The 19210-nt window shown below is 46.9% G+C and overlaps 1 long non-coding RNA gene across 1 annotated transcript; it reads left to right on the top strand.

The window, feature by feature from the left end:
• Positions 1-9672: 9672 nt before the first annotated feature.
• Positions 9673-19210, top strand: LOC146036711 (uncharacterized). The gene is made up of 3 exons (XR_014460941.1): positions 9673-9934; positions 16171-16364; positions 18158-19210. It is a non-coding gene; the product is annotated as an uncharacterized LOC146036711 (long non-coding RNA).

The following is a 19210-nucleotide window of genomic DNA, read 5'->3' as shown; positions in this document are numbered from 1 at the left end:
GTTCATACTGGTGGCCTACCATTCGTCGCGATGTAACGAGCTTTGTTGCCTCCTGTGTAAAATGCGCTCAGCATAAGTCCTCCAGAACGTCCCCTGCCGGTCCTCTTCTACCTCTAGCCATACCAACAGAACCATGGTCCCACCTGTCTATGGACTTTATCTGCGAACTTCCTCCCTCCAAAGGGCATACGGTAATCTGGGTGGTAGTTGACCGGTTTTCTAAAATGGTGCACTTCTTCCCATTGAAAAGCCTCCCATCCGCTCCAGTTTTGGCTCAGCTCTTCATTTCCACCATCTTCAAACTCCATGGGTTGCCCAAAGAGATTATATCCGACCGTGGAGTACAGTTCGTCGCAAAGTTTTGGAGGGCCCTCTGTTCCGCTGTACAAGTCAAGCTCAAGTTCTCCACTGCTTTCCACCCACAGACCAACAGACAGACAGAACATGTCAACCAGGACTTGGAAGCCTTCATTCGTTTGTTTGTCTCATCCTCTCAAGACGACTGGGTCGACCTTCTGCCTTGGGCGGAATTTGCGCACAACAATTCCTATCATTCATCCTCCGGCACCACTCCCTTTTTTACTGTCTTTGGCAAACATCCCCGATCTCCAGAGTTCTCAGATTTATCGTTGTCCGATGTCCCTGCAGCTGCTTCTTCTCTACAACGGTTTGCAAAAATCTGGTCAGACGTTCATACCGCCCTCCTCAAAGCATCCGCTCGATATAAAAGGATGGCGGACAGAAAAAGAAGAGCGGCTCCTAGATTGAAGGTTGGAGATCGAGTATGGCTGTCTACCCGCCATATACGCCTTCGGTTACCCTCCATGAAGCTGGCTCCCCGGTTCATCGGGCCGTACCCAATCACTCAAGTGATTAATCCGGTGGCCTACAGACTACAGCTCTCTTCTTCCTTGAAGATATCGAATTCTTTCCATGTGTCTCTTCTGAAGCCTTTGAGATTGAATTTATATCAGAAGAAGGTGCCTAAGCCGCCCAAGATTGGCTCAGAGAGAGAGACAGAGTTCCCCATCTCATCCTCTCCCCCCTCTACCTGTCCCTTGGACCCTCTCCCCTCCCGTCTCCTCAGTTCCCTCTCCCCCACTGGCTGCTCCCACCTTGCTCACCTCTTTAACCTATCTCTTTCTACTGGCATCTTTCCCTCACCCTTCAAACACGCTCTGGTCTCGCCTATTCTTAAAAAACCTAACCTGGACCCTTTATCTCCCACAAGCTACCGCCCTATCTCTCTTCTCCCATTTGCCTCTAAAATACTAGAACGGTTGGTTTACAGGCGTCTCACCAGCTACCTGTCTGACCACTCCATCCTAGATCCCCTTCAATCTGGCTTTCGCCCACTTCATTCCACTGAGACTGCCCTAGTGAAAGTCACCAATGACCTGCTGTCAGCCAAATCCAAGGGTCACTTCTCCCTGCTTATCCTTTTGGACCTATCTGCTGCCTTTGACACTGTGGATCACCCTCTCCTCCTCCACACACTCCAAAACATTGGCCTCTCTGGCACAGTCTTCAACTGGTTTTCCTCTTACCTCTTCAACCGTTTCTTCTCAGTCTCTGCCTCTGGCTCTACCTCACCACCTTCTATCCTTCCTGTCGGGGTCCCTCAGGGTTCCGTCCTTGGCCCCATTCTGTTCTCTCTGTACACCTCCTCTCTGGGTGCACTCATTAACTCCTTTGGCTTCCAATATCACCTCTATGCAGATGACACCCAAATCTACCTCTCCTCTCCTGATCTGTCCCCCACTGTTTTCTCTCAAGTTTCCAACTGCCTCGCTGCCATCTCTACCTGGATGTCTGAGCGATTTCTGAAGCTGAATATGGACAAAACCGAACTTATTATCTTTCCCCCACCCAGAGCTATGCCCCCTACTAATATCTCTATCACTGTTAACAACACCATCATCTCCCCTGTTCCCCAACTCTGCTGCCTGGGTGTCACTCTTGACTCCTCCCTCTCCTTTGCACCCCACATCCAAACGCTGGCCCATTCTTGCCGGTTCCAGTTACGCAACATTGCTCGCATCAGGCCCTTTGTCTCACAGAGTGCAACTAAGCTGATCATCCACTCATTGGTCATCTCACGGCTTGACTACTGTAATGCTCTCCTCACCGGCCTCGCTCAATCCCAACTAGCTCCTCTCCAATCTGTCCTCAATGCTGCAGCCAGGCTTATCTTCCTCTCCCGCCGCTCTAATTCTGCTACTCCCCTTCAACAAAATCTGCACTGGCTTCCATTCCCCTACAGAATCCTCTTCAAACACCTCACACTCACATACAGGGCCATCTCTAATTCCATTGCTCCATATATCTCTAACCTCATCTCCATTCATACACCCTCCCGCCCTCTACGGTCAGCTGACGACTGTCGTCTCTCCTCCACCCTGATCACTGCTTCCCATGCTAGAGTACAGGACTTTGCCCGTGCTGCACCCCTTCAGTGGAACGCACTCCCTCGCTCCATTAGACTCTCCCCGACCTTGCAAAGCTTCAAACGGGCACTGAAAACTCACCTATTCATCAAAGCGTACCCTTCCACTGCATAAACCAGCTGGTTCTCCGACCCCTTGCCTGTTTCCTGCTATCTAACCACCACCCCCTCGCTTGCACCTCTTGTAATCTGTCTGTCTCCCCTTCCTACTAGATTGTAAGCTCCTCCGAGTAGGGCCCTCTTCCCTCCTGTTGTCAAAGCCCACTTCTCTTCACATTTCACTCACAGCTCTCCTTTACTCCAACACTCAGTGACCATCTTCGTCTGCATACTCATCTCCATCATTGGCCTCAAGCCTCTAGTTGTATGTTGATTGAGTCCTCACTACTTATATCCAAGCTGTAATGTGTATTGATCTGTGGCGCTCTTTATTTGTACTGTATTTTTGTTATTTATTCAATGTTATGCCAAGTTTTGTTTCCCTGTATTGTTCCTTTGTACGGCGCTGCGAAACACTTGTGGCGCCTTATAAATAAAATTATAATAATAATAATATGAGAGTGGCAGGATGTATGTATGTATGAGAGCGGCAGGATGTATGTATGTATGAGAGCGGCAGGATGTATGTATGTATGAGAGCGGCAGGATGTATGTATGTATGTATGTATGAGAGCGGCAGGATGTATGTATGTATGTATGAGAGCGGCAGGATGTATGTATGTATGAGAGCGGCAGAATGTATGTATGAGAGCGGCAGGGTGTATGTATCTATGTATGAGAGCGGCAGGGTGTATGTATGTATGAGAGCGGCAGGGTGTATGTATGTACAGTATGTATGTATGAGAGCGGCAGGGTGTATGTATGTATGAGAGCGGCAAGGTGTATGTATGTATGTATGAGAGCAGCAGGGTGTATGTATGTATGAGAGCGGCAGGGTGTATGTATGTATGTATGTATGTATGAGAGTGGCGGGGTGTATGTATGTATGAGAGCGGCAGGATGTATGTATGTATGTATGTATGTATGTATGTATGTATGGGGGAAATTTACCAATATGAAAAACCTAGTTTTTCGTATTGGTTGTTTCCCTACGACTGCATACGACTGTTTAAGTCGTATGCAAAGTCGTGTTCCGGAGGGGGATTTACAAAGCAGTCAGATACGACTGCTTTGTAACCCTCCGATGGTGTAATGATTCGTATTAGCGGCCGTATATACGGCTGCTAATACGAATTATTTCTAGCAGTCTGCACGGATCAAGTCAGATCCGTGCAGGCTGCGGTGTGTAAAAAAAATAGAAAAATAAATAAATAAAAAAAAAAACCGGCGTGGGGTCCCCCCCACAGCCGAAACCAGCACCAGGCTGAAGGAGCCGGGGCCGGTAATTAAAAATCAGGGAGCCCGACAAATAGGGGTTCCCCGATTTTTAACAACCAGCCCCAGGCTCCTGCTCTGGGGCTGGTTCCCAAAATACGGGGGACAAAATGACTAGGGGTCCCCCGTATTTTAAGAACCAGCCCCAGGCAAAACCAGCCAGCAGGCTAATGCCACAGCCGGGGGGAGACTTTTTATGCAAGTCCCCCCGGCCAAAGCATTAACACTACCGACCAGTCAGCCTGGCCAGGGGCCCTGGGGGAGTGGGGACCCCCCCAATAAAGGGGTCCCCCCCCTCCAGGACTTACCTGACCAGGCTGAAGCCTGGTGCTGTCCCCGGTGACCCTGGGCTGTGGTCACCGGGCTGATCTTGGTGTAAAAAATAGAATAAAAACCATTGTCTTTTACTGGTGAACTATGAGTCCCAGCAAGCCTCCCCCGCAAGCTGGGACTTGGAGAACCACAAGTCCCAGCCTGCGGGGCATTAAAGGGCCCGCTGGGTCTTGTAGTGCCACAGTAAAAGAAAGAGTTAAATAAACACACTGACACACGTGAAAAATAAAAGTTTAATACATACATAACACATACATACTGATACTTACCTTTCTTGATCCCGTAGGTAGCCCTGGTCCTGATGTCCTGTGTCGTCCATGTCGGCTGTCTGCGTCGTCCTCCAGGTCCATGTCGACGGTCCGTGTCGTCCTCCAGGTCCATGGCGGTGTCCGGGTCCGAAGAAATCCATGTTGGAGCTGTGGAAGGAAATCCTACTCACCTGGTCCTGCGCTGAAGAAGTCTTCTCTTGATCCGACGTAGTCCAGGTAATCTTCCTGCTGTCGCCGGTCCCCGCTGTCTGCGCTGTCTGTGCATCGCGCTGAGGAGAGATGCTGAAGTTTCATATTCGGCGCCTCTCCTCAGACTGAATTCTATTGGCCGCCTAGCGGGCCAATCAGGAGCCGACTTTCTCGTAAGTATCAGTATGTATGTGTTATGTATGTATTAAACTTTTATTTTTCACGTGTGTCAGTGTGTTTATTTAACTCTTTCTTTTACTGTGGCACTACAAGACCCAGCGGGCCCTTTAATGCCCCGCAGGCTGGGACTTGTGGTTCTCCAAGTCCCAGCTTGCGGGGGAGGCTTGCTGGGACTCATAGTTCACCAGTAAAAGACAATGGTTTTTATTCTATTTTTTACACCAAGATCAGCCCGGTGACCACAGCCCAGGGTCACCGGGGACAGCACCAGGCTTCAGCCTGGTCAGGTAAGTCCTGGAGGGGGGGGACCCCTTTATTGGGGGGGTCCCCACTCCCCCAGGGCCCCTGGCCAGGCTGACTGGTCGGTAGTGTTAATGCTTTGGCCGGGGGGACTTGCATAAAAAGTCTCCCCCCGGCTGTGGCATTACCCTGCTGGCTGGTTTTGCCTGGGGCTGGTTCTTAAAATACGGGGGACCCCTAGTCATTTTGTCCCCCGTATTTTGGGAACCAGCCCCAGAGCAGGAGCCTGGGGCTGGTTGTTAAAAATCGGGGAACCCCTATTTGTCGGGTTCCCTGATTTTTAATTACCGGCTCCAGGCTCTGTCTGCCGTTTTTTTTTTTATTTATTTAATTTTTCTATTTTTTTACACTGTAGCCTGCACGGATCTGACTGATCCGTGCAGGCTAAAACGCAAATACGACATGAAAATGGTGTTCTATTTTCCTGTCGTATTTGCGTGGGTGTTTTACACCACTAAGCAGCCGTATTATCAGTACGGCTGCTTAGTAAATCAGAAACCACCATTCTTTTGAATGGTGATTTCTGTCGTATTCTATCGATGGTGTAGACATTCGTATTTGTAAATACAAATACGAATGTTCCATCTTTAGGACTACGAATTTTTGTATTTTTGGGATTGTAAATCCCGAAAATACAAATTCGTAAAAAAAAGGTGTATTTCTCCCTACGAATACACCTTTTTTCTACGAATCCATTTTGGTAAATGTCCCCCTATGTATGAGAGCGGCAGGATGTATGTATGTATGAGAGTGGCAGGATGTATGTATGTATGTATGTATGAGAGCGGCAGGATGTATGTATGAGAGCGGCAGGATGTATGTATGAGAGCGGCAGGGTGTATGTGTATGTATGAGAGCGGCAGGGTGTATGTATGTATGAGAGCGTCAGGGTGTATGTATGAGAGCGTCAGGGTGTATGTATGTATGTATGAGAGCGTCAGGGTGTATGTATGTTTGAGAGTGGCAGGATGTATGTATGTATGAGAGTGGCAGGGTGTATGTATGTATGTATGAGAGCAGCAGGGTGTATGTATCTATGTATGAGAGTGGCAGTATGTATGTATGTATGAGAGCGGCAGGGTGTATGTATGTATGTATGAGAGCGGCAGGGTGTATGTATGTATGTATGTATGAGAGCGGCAGGGTGTATGTATCTATGTATGTATGAGAGCGGCAGAGACTGTGTGTATGTATGTATGAGAGTGGCAGGGTGTATGTATGTATGTATGTATGTATGAGAGCGGCAGAGACTGGGTGTATGTATGTATGAGAGCGGCAGGGACCGGGTGTATGTATGTATGAGAGCGGCAGGGTGTATGTATGTATGAGAGCGGCAGGGTGTATGTATGTATCGTGTGTATGTATGAGAGCGGCAGGGTGTATGTATGTATGAGAGCGGCAGGGTGTATGTATGTATGAGAGCGGCAGGGTGTATGTATGTATGAGAGCGGCAGGGTGTATGTATGTATATATGAGAGCGACAGGGTCATGTATGTATGAGAACGGCAGGGTGTATGTATGTATGAGAGCGGCAGGGTGTATGTATGTATGAGAGCGGCAGGCTGTATGTATGCATGTATGAGAGCGGCAGGCTGTATGTATGTATGAGAGCGGCAGAGCGGGGGGTGATATATATATATCACACACATACATACCTGCTATCTCCCTGTCACACCAGCTTCCCCTGTCCCCTGCTATCTCCCTGTCACCATAGCCTCTCCAGTCACCCCAGCTTCCCCAGGCAGTCACCCACTATCTGCGTATTCCCCAGTCATCTGCTATATCCTGGTCATTACTTCATTACTGCTCCCGGCATGTGGTATACTATGTAATGTATGTGTGACGTGTACGTGTAATCGGCATTACATAGAATTTTTTTTGCGCGCGCCTTCGGCGCGCACTGTCCTTGTTAACCCTGCTTTACAAAAAATTTGAGTCCTGGCATCTTAACGAGTAATGGGCATAATGGTGTGTGGCATAATGTGTAATGAGCATCACGATGTGTGGCATAACGCGTAATGTTCACTGCGGTGTATGGTGTAACATGTAATGGGCATCACGGTGTGTGGCTTAAAGTGTAATGGGCATTACAGTGTGTGATGTAACATGTGTGCAAAATCAGTGTGCAAAAAAGAAAGGAATTGAAGCGAAGGTTAAAAAAATGGGTGTGTCAAGGGGAGGGGCTGGGGCGTGCCACTGTCCGGGAATCTCTCAACACAAAGGTGGTAACCCTACAGGGACCAGGTGTATGTATGAGAACGGCCATAATTAATTTGTTGCCGTCCACATGGGGCCACTTCCAGAAATTTTCCAGGGCCACTTTTAGTCCCCAATCCGCCCCTGGGTGTATTCATTCGTATTTGTATATGAATATGAAAATTCGTATTTTTGGCATAGTAAATGCCAAAAATACATATAAGCCCCCCAAAAAATCGTATTTTCATATGAAAATACGATTTTTTTTCACAAATTTTTGTTAGTAAATTTCCCCCATATTCTTCAGAGATATACAAACTTCTTTTCTTTATAATCTATACATTTTTATTATTTTTTACTCATTTGTTTTTTACTATAAAGGAAAAATAAAAAGACAACTTTATAATTTATTATTTATTATTATTATTATTATTTTTATTATTATTATTATTATGTTTAGGTGTTTCACAGTAATTTGGAGAACACCTCCGTGTGTGGGGATGAATTCGAAACAGGTGCGTACCGTACTCACATATATATTCAAGGCCTTGAAAAAGACAGGGAATCTGTCGAAACGCGTTGGTGGAGAGGAGCTGTGCATCTATATCATCTGTACCACCTGGGAACTACCTGGCTGACAGTGGATGGCCATACATTGCCTTTCAGGTATTGTTTCCCCTTGCCTTTTTTTGCACACGTTTGGTGCATTTTGTATTTATGCACACCACCTTTGTTATATCATATCCAATAAATATTTGTACTGAGAGAGAACCTTGTCTCCTTTTATGATATACCGGGGACTTTGGAGATAATTATTGAAGATCCTACTTATTAACTGGGACCCAAAGATACCCTGATAGGAGTACCATCACTAGTACACATGTGAGTAAGGTACGCGCCTGTTACAAACCCATTTCCTACACGGAGGTGCTCTGTTGAAATCAAAGATACCTTGATGTGGATGTTCACGCATTGCTTTGTGTGAGTGCGGGTACGATATTCCCCTGGGAGTTCTTTTTGTATACAGACCCCTCTTTTATCACTATCCAGTACACTTTTATATATCCATATTGAGAGAGAATTCTGTTTTCTTTCCTACCACATACTGAGAAAATTGGAGGTAATCATTGAAAATCCTATTAACCAACTGGGACCCAAAGATACCTTGATAGGAGTACCATCACCTGTATATATGTGAGTACGGTACGCACCTGTTTCGAATTCATCCCCACACACGGAGGTGTTCTCTCTGAAAAACCTTAAAGATACCTTGATGTGGATGTACACGCACTGTTTCGTGTGAGTGAGGGTACGATACCCCCTTGGGAGCCCTTTCTACTGTGTCCCTTAAACTTTCTGTCTATTACCCATACACAGACCCCTATTGATTGCTGTCATTCTTTGTTTGTTTTTTCCTCATAAATCTGTATGAGCCATTGGACAGCTACTACATTGGGTCAACAAGAATCCAGCGCCCTCTATACACTGATTCCTTCTCTACAATGGGCTATCGCCATATCAGAATGGCGATAGCCCAGGGGTGCGATGCCAGGCTGCCCGATGTTGATACATCGGGCAGCTTCGCATCCCCCATAGAAACCTATGGGGGATGCGGCCGGCAGCGCTGCAGGGGGGGATCGCAGTAGGGATCGGAGATTCCTGCTGCGGTCCCCTTTAATACATTTCAGTGATACATAATATTTTGCGGTTAACCCCCGAAAACGGGTGTTTTCGGGGATTTAGCTGCAAATGTTACTTGATAAATGAGCCTCCAAGTCCGGAGCCTGTGTGTGTATTCACCAATAACTCCTAACAAATCTATTGGGAGGATTTACGCTTAAACCTTGTGGACACACATGTATCTCTGGGACGGACAGCTAATCTGTTTAAATTGTGCAAACATTCAGGATTGATCTAAGCACATTATTCATGACGGTCAATTTTACTCTATAAATGCATATTGGTCCTATTTTAGATATATTTTATATGTCATTCCTGCATGCATGCAAATAATTGTATTGTTCATTAAAGTGTTGTTAGTTTTTGTGTACATTGGCGCCTATGGTTCTTTCTTTATTTTTACACTGCAAAGTTGATCTCACTTTGACGTAAAACCCCACCCAAATCTAATTCTCGCTGCACAAGTAACATCTGCCCCACCTGCAGTGCACATGGTTTTGTCCATCTAAGAAGGATTTTGTCAGAAAGAGTGAACTAGAATAAGGCCCTAAGGAACTAATGAAATGCTCTGTTGGGTGCCATCTAGTGGCTGCCAGTGCAATAAACAATTGAAGTTCCCCTCACGTGTGTGAAAATCTGCATCATAAGGATGTTCACTGGGCAGAGTCTTGTGAGCCATTGAGAGAACACCACATGGTCCCTCCCTGCAGCCAAAATATTTTGCCTGGCTGAAACAAGACAAACACACACAATACATGATCTGTGTGTGGATATGCTGGAGGCAATGGATCACATTGCAGGACACACCTAGCTGTGCGTAGCCTGCCCGACAGCTGCCACACCTTATTACAGCAGGGCATAAATACAGGTACATCCGATCTCTCCGGACCCATCATCACTTCTCATCACAGGACCCCAACGCCCGGCTGACGCTACTCCTCATCACACAACATGGACTCACATACAGGTAGGAAGAGGGATCCTGCATGATCCAGCTGGTCAGATTCCATGATATGTGAATCCTATATTTCCCAACAGGCCTGGAGGTACTTAGGGGCCAATTCTGGTTCACACCTATTCAACCGAATTCGGCATCTGCCCTGATGGTCTGAGTGTGTACAAACATCGTCATGTTAAAGTCGCTGACCATCGAGTGATTTCTCCTGCCGTGGGCACATGCAAGGGTATCTGTCTTCCTAACACATCCCCTCCCATGGCTGGGGGGGGGGGTTATTCTGCGGGTCGGCGTCACAGGGACTATGTAAGTTGCGAGCCCCCTTGTCTGCCCTGGGGCTGCTAACATACATGTTAAAGTCTGGGCTTGTAACGCCAGATGGGACCAGCTCCCTTCAGTGACTTGTGACACTTGGGGACTCTCATGTCCATAGGTGCCGATTTATGTTTTTGCTGGTGGGTGCTCAAGCCAAAAATATAGAGGAGTGGCTTCATGGGGAAGGGGTGTGGCCACAAAATTATACCAATTTATATTATGGAGCACAGTTGTCTCCAATATTCATATTATGGCAACAGAGTTCCACATACACAAATGCCCCCACAGTGCAGGTACATAAATGCCCCCGCAGTGCAGGAACATAAATGCCGCCGCAGTGCAGGTACATAAATGCCGCCGCAGTGCAGGTACATAAATGCCCCGACAGTGCAGGTACATAATTGCCCCCACAGTGCAGGTACATAAATGCCCCCGCAGTGCAGGAACATAAATGCCGCCGCAGTGCAGGTACATAAATGCCGCCGCAGTGCAGGTACATAAATGCCCCGACAGTGCAGGTACATAAATGCCCCGACAGTGCAGGTACATAGATGCTCCCACAGTGCAGGTACTCCGCAGACAGAATACACTCTTCCCGGCATACTGTTTCCCAGGTGGCGGGTCCGGTGATGTGTGTGCTGCACCAGCAAATCAGCAAGTTAATATGGCGGCCCAGCAGTGGGACTCGGTCCCGTAGGTGCTCATCAATTTCCGTGGGTGCTCGGGCCCTTGAGCACCCACAGAACCGGCACTTATGCTCATGTCCCCATGTATGAATTATGGTAAATGGTGCAGAGAAATGAACAGCCCCCTCCTGACCCGCAGCTGCTGCACTCGGACAGAGAGAATAAATGTAGCATGACTAGAACGGTACAGATTCTGGAACTATGGACCAGACTGCTCCCTACAGCAGCTTTTGGGGCGCATTTATCAATACAGTGCGATGCCGGCGCAGTGGCATCGCCGGACATCGCATTGCGGTGTTGAAGTACACCGCCGGGATGTATCATTAGAAGGGCGCAGGGACAGGGCTCCGATAGGAGCCTGTCCCTGTGAAGCCCTTACCCGGATGCCGGGGGGTCTGCGCATGCGCGGTTATGCGCTGACCCCCGCCAACCCCTGTGACCGCACTGCCCCGCTCGGCAGTGCGATCCCGTAGCCATAGGCTACAATGGGCTATCGTCATATCAGAATGGCGATAGCCCAGGGGTGCGATGCCGGGCTGCCCGATGTTAATACATCGGGCAGCTTCGCATCCCCCATAGAAACCTATGGGGGATGCGGCCGGTGGCGGTGCAGGGGGGATCGCAGCAGGGAACGGAGATCCCTGCTGCGATCCCCCTTTCATACATTTAGGAGATACTTAATATTTGCGGCTAAATCCCGAAAACGGGTGTTTTCGGGGATTTAGCCGCAAATATGGTTTGATAAATGGGCCCCTAAGTCTCTGCAGAGCACTCTGTGGCCGTCCCTGTGTATATGACAGATGACACACAGCAAACTGTGCATGGAGAGCTCCAAGGGGCCGAGGTTGCTGCAGATAGATAGTCCCTAGCACCGTTACACTCTGATAATATTCATCCACATATTTTTATTCTTTATCATATGAGATAACAGGACATATGGATGTTTACATTTTTATCATGTGTATCTTGACTTTTTTTAATATATATGTCCAATGGTCATATCTGTGTGCTACTAATTAGACTGTCCTTTCAAGACCATAGAACAGAAGGTGTAAATTCTTCCCAGGTGCCCGGAGGCAAGTTGGTGTTTCCCAGCCCCTCCCTTGTAAAACAGGGTAAACAGTGGCGCCGGGAGGGGAGGGGGGTGTACTAATTACAGTACAGCAGCTTTACTAAACCAACACATTCTGGCTGCAGTGTGGACAGGGCGGTGATTAACATCCTATTATTATTATGTAGTTATCAAATTGTAGTTCTATTTTTCTTACAGGATTATGCAATTTTTTTACTGTTACATAAATAGAGAGGTCCAATAACTGATAGTGTAAGGTGTGCAAGCACCCATATGGCACTAACCACAACCACACAGGACTGGTCACCCCTTCCCCCACTTATTACAATAGGCCTAGCCTAGGGTTGAACTGGCACCCAGGGGAATAGGGGAAACTCCCAGTGGGTTCCACAATCTGAGACCACCTCTTTCTCTAGGGATCAGGTTCCAGACTGTCCACTTGAAGTACACATTATATATATGTTATTTTCTATGGCAGTGGTTCCCAAACTTTTTGGATCACGACACCCTACAGCAGGCATGTCCAACGTTGGACCTCCAAATGTTTTGAAACTACACATCCCAGCATGCTTTGCCACAGTTTTGCTATTAGAGAATGCTAAAACTATTGCAAAGCATGCTGGGATGTGTAGTTTCAAAACATCTGGAGGGCCAACGTTGGACATGCCTGCCCTACAGTGTAAGAATGTTTTTCACAGCATTCCTAAGCTAAAAGTTGTTACTGAGAATTTCAGAAAAAAAATTAAATTAAATAAGTTGTGATTAAATGTTATCCTTAGGTCCAGTTATGTGGTGAGGAGCAGGATTCACTTCTGTTTACCCACATAATTTATAATTGGAAGCCACAAGCTCTGGTTTAGCCTTTTTCATTGACCATAAATAATTGGAATTGGTTCTGGACCACCAACCGGAGGTACCCCTGCAAGTGCTCCGAGGCACCCCAGGGAGCCTAGGCGCACAGTTTGGGAACCACTGCACTATGGTGTTTTGTACAATGCATTGCTGTTGTTCATTATAGTGCATACCCTAACAGTATTTACCAAAAAATACTATTTACTCTAATGCTTTGCCACAGAGGTGGCCACACCCCCTCTGAAGATTGACCACACCCTTAAAAATGAGCCCCTATCACTGCATTCCCTGGTGGGACCTTCATGCCCCAGTCTGAAACTGGCCCAGCCCGTTAATCATTATCAGCCACTGGCCTACATGGCCTTGTTATGAAACATTTTATTTTTATTGGGTGCCAGATGCCGGCCCAACAGTCGGGATCCCAACGATCGGTATATCAACATTGGAATCCTGACTCTTCAAATGCACGACAGTCGGGATCCCAACGGTCAGTATATTAACATTGGAATCCCGACTCTTCAAATGCGTGACAGTCGGGATCCCGACTGACAGGGGCTAATCGCTGGCAAGGGGCTACTTTGTGCTCGGCTCCCAGTCAGAGTATGGGTGGACGGGCCTCTGATATTGCTTTACTGGAGGAAGAGGAGCTACATTGTGGGTGGGTGCGATCTTCCGCTAAATGGGCATGGCCACGACCCGCGGGATGCTCAAAAACCCAGGATATTCTTGCGAGTATGAAAGGGGTATTACACAGCACTTCGACCTGGGTCGGACCTGGGTCTGCACCATTTACACTGAACCTGGGTCAGCCCTGCCTTTCCTTGTGGATGTCGTTAAAAATGCTTGCTCGTTGCCAAGGGGGGTGAAATTGCTTGTTGCTAGGAGGCAACACACACACACACACACATATATATATATATATATATATATATATATATATACATATACATATATATATATATATATATATATATATACTACTACTACTACTTAAATAAAAATTCTGAGGGGGTAGAGGGGGGAAGCTGTCCCCGGGTGCTGGGAGGAGGGGGGTCCCTGCGGCTGCTGAGGGGAGGGGGGGTACCTGTCAGCCTGAGGTCGGAGCCGGAGGGGATGATGTGCGCCGCCGCCGCTGCTGCTGTACCTCCCCCCGCAGCCGCGAAGTTCCTGCGGCAAATGGACAGTCAGTGGCGGGGGTCCCTCCGGTGCATGGGAACTAGTACTAGTTACCATGCGCCGGAGGGACCCCCAATGCTTACTGTCCATTTGCCGCAAGAACTTCACGGCTGCGGGGGGAGGTAAGGCAGCAGCGGCAGTGGCGCACATCATCCCCTCCGGCTCTGACCTCAGGCTGACAGGTACCCCCCCCCCCCCTCCCCTCAGCAGCCACAGGGACCCCCCTCCTCCCGGAGCACCTGGGGACAGCTTCCCCAGCGATGCACGCTGTGGACCCGCTGCGGGTGCCTGAACCCGCAGCGGGACCATTTACACCGGCCTTTACACTGTCCTATCCGGGTTCTACCCAGTTCAGGACCTGGGTAGAGGACTCGTGTATATGGACACGGATATACCCCATTTACACCGCCGATGATCCGAGTCTGACCCGCCGCTGATCTGGATTTTTCGGCGGTGTAAAAGGGGTATAATTTAAACCCCATGCCGGGAGAGGGCCCAGAACAAAGGTAGCTTGTTACTTGATGCTAGATCATTATGCAATCACCGATTTGACCACACGGTCAAACCTAATGTTATTTTTACTATAACATTTATTTATCACTTTTATTTTGTTTCATTTTTATTTTTTATTTTTTATTTTTTGTAATATTTTTTTTTTTCATTAAAAAAAAAAGTCCCTTTTTCTTTGTGAGACACATTTACGACACACACCAGTGGTGAGATTTAATCGGATGAGAGATTCAGAAAGTGAAAGATTTGGTAAGAAATCTCTTGTTGTTTTAAAGCGGCAATCATTTACACTGCAAAACCAGTTTGATGTTGAATTGTAAATGGTTGCCGCTTTAAAAAACCTGGCGATTTCTTACCAAATCTCTCACTTTCTGAATCTCTCATCCTATTACATTTCACCCTTGGTCTATCCAATACAAGTGCTCAATATACGTATCTATTTCATTATGCAATGTTTAACCCTTTGAGCGCCAAGGGAATTTGTCAAAATAGGTGTGAAAATTGGCAAGCAACCCTTTTTTATTAACCCTTTCAGGGCCAACATAGCTGTGCGAGATCCTCAAAATAACCGGTAAAAATGCCAGCGTTATCCTCCAATCCATTTGTAATTTGGGGGAAAATACCAAAATGTTTCATGGGTGTGGGTTGCGGCGGGCACGGGGCGAGGCACCAATTATTTTAAAAACCTCAAGGTTTTTGGATCAGCAGGGCAATTACTTGCCTTATAGAATTAGATTTTTTGTACAAGTATTTCTACTATCTTGTTGTCCTGTAAACCTGGAATTGTAACTATTGTATTATTGTATTACGTAATGACTTGTATGTGAACCTGGCACCTGATGCTTCAATTAAAAAAAAAAAAAAATTATATAAAAAAGAATATGCCGTTGCTCACAACGACTGTTTTTTTTTTTGTTGTTTTTTTTTTGGGGTGCAGTTTTTAACTAAACTTTAATTAATTGACTTGGCTGTATTTGTATTTATTTATACTAAATGAACCGTCGCTCTGAGCGATGTTGGCATTTTAAGCGGATATACAGCAACGTTGTCACTCAAAGGGTTAACACTGATTCAGTATTAGCTGAAGGTGTTTCTCCAGCAGTTGCCAGTCACAAACCACATTGACAGAATCACAAAACATGACAAATTTGACTCACATCATTTGTGTCACTGCAAATAATAAGAATAGGTACAGATATAATAAAATCTTATCTAGTCTTAAGGGCCAGATGCACTAAGCTTCAAAAGTGATAAAATGGAGAGTGATAAACCGCCAGCCAATCAGCTCCTACCTGCCATGTCACAGACTGTGTTTGAAAAATGTCAGGCAGGAGATGGATGATTGGTTGGTTGTTATCATTCTCCATTTTATCAATTTTGAAGCTTAGTGCATCTGGCCCTAAGCAATACAAATGGTAGTATGTGTACAACCAGTTATCAGTGTTACAGTTAGGGCCACTTATAGATCATTTGAGCCCGGTACTAGGAGAGGTGACCAATCATGTGGGGGAAACCTAGTTGTGAATGCCAGTGCCATCTTAGGAGGGTGGTCACACTATATTGTGGGTATAGCTGCATCTTGTGTATACACAGCCGACTCCCCATCTCTTTCCTGAACCTCACTGATCTCTCCCCAGAAAATGCTGGACATAAGCATGGGGAGCACGGAGCTAAGCATGGTGAGCACGGAGATAAGCATGGGGAGCACGGAGCTAAGCATGGTGAGCACGGAGATAAGCATGGCGAGCACGGAGATAAGCATGGCGAGCACGGAGATAAGCATGGCGAGCATGGACATAAGCATGGAGGAGGACCCTGCAAAGGACACAAGGTACTCACTTGCGCACGCTGGGGGGGTTCCGAGTACTAAGAAACCCCACCTCCCCGCCGAGCTATCGTTTCTGCTGCCCGATAACACAGCAGTGCGCGGCAGCTGGCTCTTTTTATAAAGAGACTGGCTACCGCTGTGCTGGCTGACAGTAGGGGGAGCTAGGCAGTGAGTGTGTTATATTCTGGGTCCTCAGAAACCCCCCCTGCGTGCGTCACTGGTATGCTGTGTGTACATGATGTGTGCTTGTATACTCTGTGTGTATGTTGTGTGTGTAAATGATGTGTGTGTGTGTATGCAATGTATATGTTTTGTATGCTATGTACAGCACAGCGGTGTAGCTAGGTGCCATGGTGCCCGGAGCAAGGGCATGTTTTGCGCCCCCATCCACCAAACCCATACACACACACACACATATATATACACACAAGTAACGCCCACACAAGTTTCTGACAGTAGTAGCGCAATTTATACGTAATGCCCACAGGAGTAGTGCTGCTTATACGTAACGCCCACACCAGTTGCCAACAGTAGTTGTGATGCCTATACATAACGTCCACACCAATTGCCAACAGTAGTAGCGGTGCTTAAACGTAATGCCCACACCTGTTGCCGACAGTTGTAACGCTGCCTATACATATGCTAACACCAGTTGCTGACAGTAGTAGTGCTGCATATACATGTACCCACAACAGATGCCGACAGCAGTAGCGCTGACTATACATATGCCCACGTCAGTTTTCGACACTAGTAGCGCTGCCTGTACATATGCCAACACCAGTTGCTGACAGTAGTAGTGCTGCCTATACATATACCCACAACAGATGCCGACAGCAGTAGCGCTGACTATACATACGCCCACACCAGTTGCCAAAACTATTAGCGCTGCCTGTACATATGCCCATACCAGCTGCTGACAGTAGTAGTGGTGCCTATACATAATGCCCACACCAGTTGCTGACGGTAGTAGAGTGGCTGCCTGTACAAAAGATGTTGTTGAAGGAGATATTGTACTAATGGTTTTGTATTTTATCACTCTAAAGTTTATCTCTCTCCAAGCTTTGATTACTCTCCCCTATACCCATAAGTACAGAGTGATACCTACTGGCAGCTAGGGGGTATTGCTCCGAAATCCTTTTCTGACTTTACAGGGGCGTTGATTAGTGGATAGAAAGTCAACAGGTAGATACCAAAAGGTCTACATGCAATAGGGGTCAAAAGATCGACGTGAAAAAGGTAGACATGAGTTTTTCACATTTTTGGGGTCTTCAGTTGTTGACATGGACTGGACACCCAATTAGTGTAACACGTACCCTCACATTTCTCGCTTTGCTTGCCATGCTTCAAGCTCGGTGCCTCGCTAAGCTCCCACACTTACAGTATATTCTCCTTCTGTGACAAAAAAACATGAAAAACTCACATTGACCTTTTGCCCCTGGGAACGCAGGCAGACTGATAACTGTTGGGGGCGAGCGACTATCATCACATGACATCAGCGCCCGCCCTCTCGGACACCGAAGGAAATAAAAGTCTGTTTAGACTGACTTTTACTCTCCCGAAGGGGAGAAAAATTAATCTCCCCTTTCAAATTCTCTCCCCTTTGGCTGCATGCAAGGGGATGTGTTTGCATACATCCCCTTGTATGTTACTGAGGGGTTTCAGTGGTGGCGGGGGTGGGGGGTGGACGTTGGGCCAGGCGGCGCTCCAAGGCTCGCCAAACAGCGAACGAGCCCTACTGAATCAGGCCAATAGTTTCAAGTACAGAACTAATCCAAACTACTGTTCCTTTTCTGCAGCAACATGAGAAAGGCCATGAGGACAAGTAGAAGGAAAATAAGATGAACAAGAAACGAGAAGAAGGAAAAGAAAACAGAAAAAATCTAGCAAACAAAAGCCTACTATTCTGACATAGTATATTTTATCTAGCCCCCCTCCTATGTAGTTTATATTGTCTAGCCCCCCCTTGCTATGTAATTTATAGAGACAGGATTATATGCAACATAAAAAGCTTGAAATATGCATGCAAATATGCATGAAAAATACTTAAAATATGCATGAAAAGTGTTAAAATATGCTACATTAAATAATAAAAAAAGTAATTTTTAACTTATTAATTTAGAAATCAGCATAAAATTAGTTACAAATAAACCTCAAAAAAAGGCCCACACCATCGGCAGATGTCTAGTGCTGTACACGGGATTTTTTTTCTTCCTGGTTGCTACAACAGAGTGCAGTGTCCAAAGCTCTTCTTGCATCAACTACACAGACCCTCATCTCCAGCGCCGATGGATCAAATGTCAGCATAGCGTGTGAGGGCGGCGCAGTGGAAGGCTTCCTTCCTGCGCCGCATACTCACTATGACACAGCATTTCCTCCACGCCGCGTGGTCACAACCCTTCTGCCTGCCTCCTCTGCTGCAGAAGTCTGTCTCTTGGTGTAAAGTCCCAGACCAGGGGCAGGCAAAGGTTCAGGAGCTTCGTAATGGCATCCGCCCCGACAGACTTTTATCAACATGGAATGGCAGCCTAGAGCAGTGTCAGACATCGTACAGCCAAGGTTCCCCACACTGCACACATATTGCCCCAGCCTGCACACTCTACCACTACCTGGCCAGCAGCAGCAGGGCAAAGCAGTGCTGTGACTCATGGTTGGGAAGGGGGCAGGGCCTAAAATATGCACTATCACTAGATTTTAGGTAAAATATGCAATAACCAGTGAGAATGGGCAAAATATGCAAATGCATATGCAAATATGCAAATGCATATAATCCTGTCTCTAGTAATTTATATTGTCTAGCCCCCCCTTGCTATGTAATTTATATTGTCTAGCCCCCCCTCCTATGTAGTTTA

This window comes from Crinia signifera, chromosome 9, assembly GCF_055691185.1.
Source record: "Crinia signifera chromosome 9, ASM5569118v1, whole genome shotgun sequence".
Taxonomy (NCBI): Eukaryota; Metazoa; Chordata; class Amphibia; order Anura; family Myobatrachidae; genus Crinia; species Crinia signifera.
Note: the sequence above shows the minus strand (reverse complement) of the source record. Positions and strands in the feature narration are given on the sequence as shown.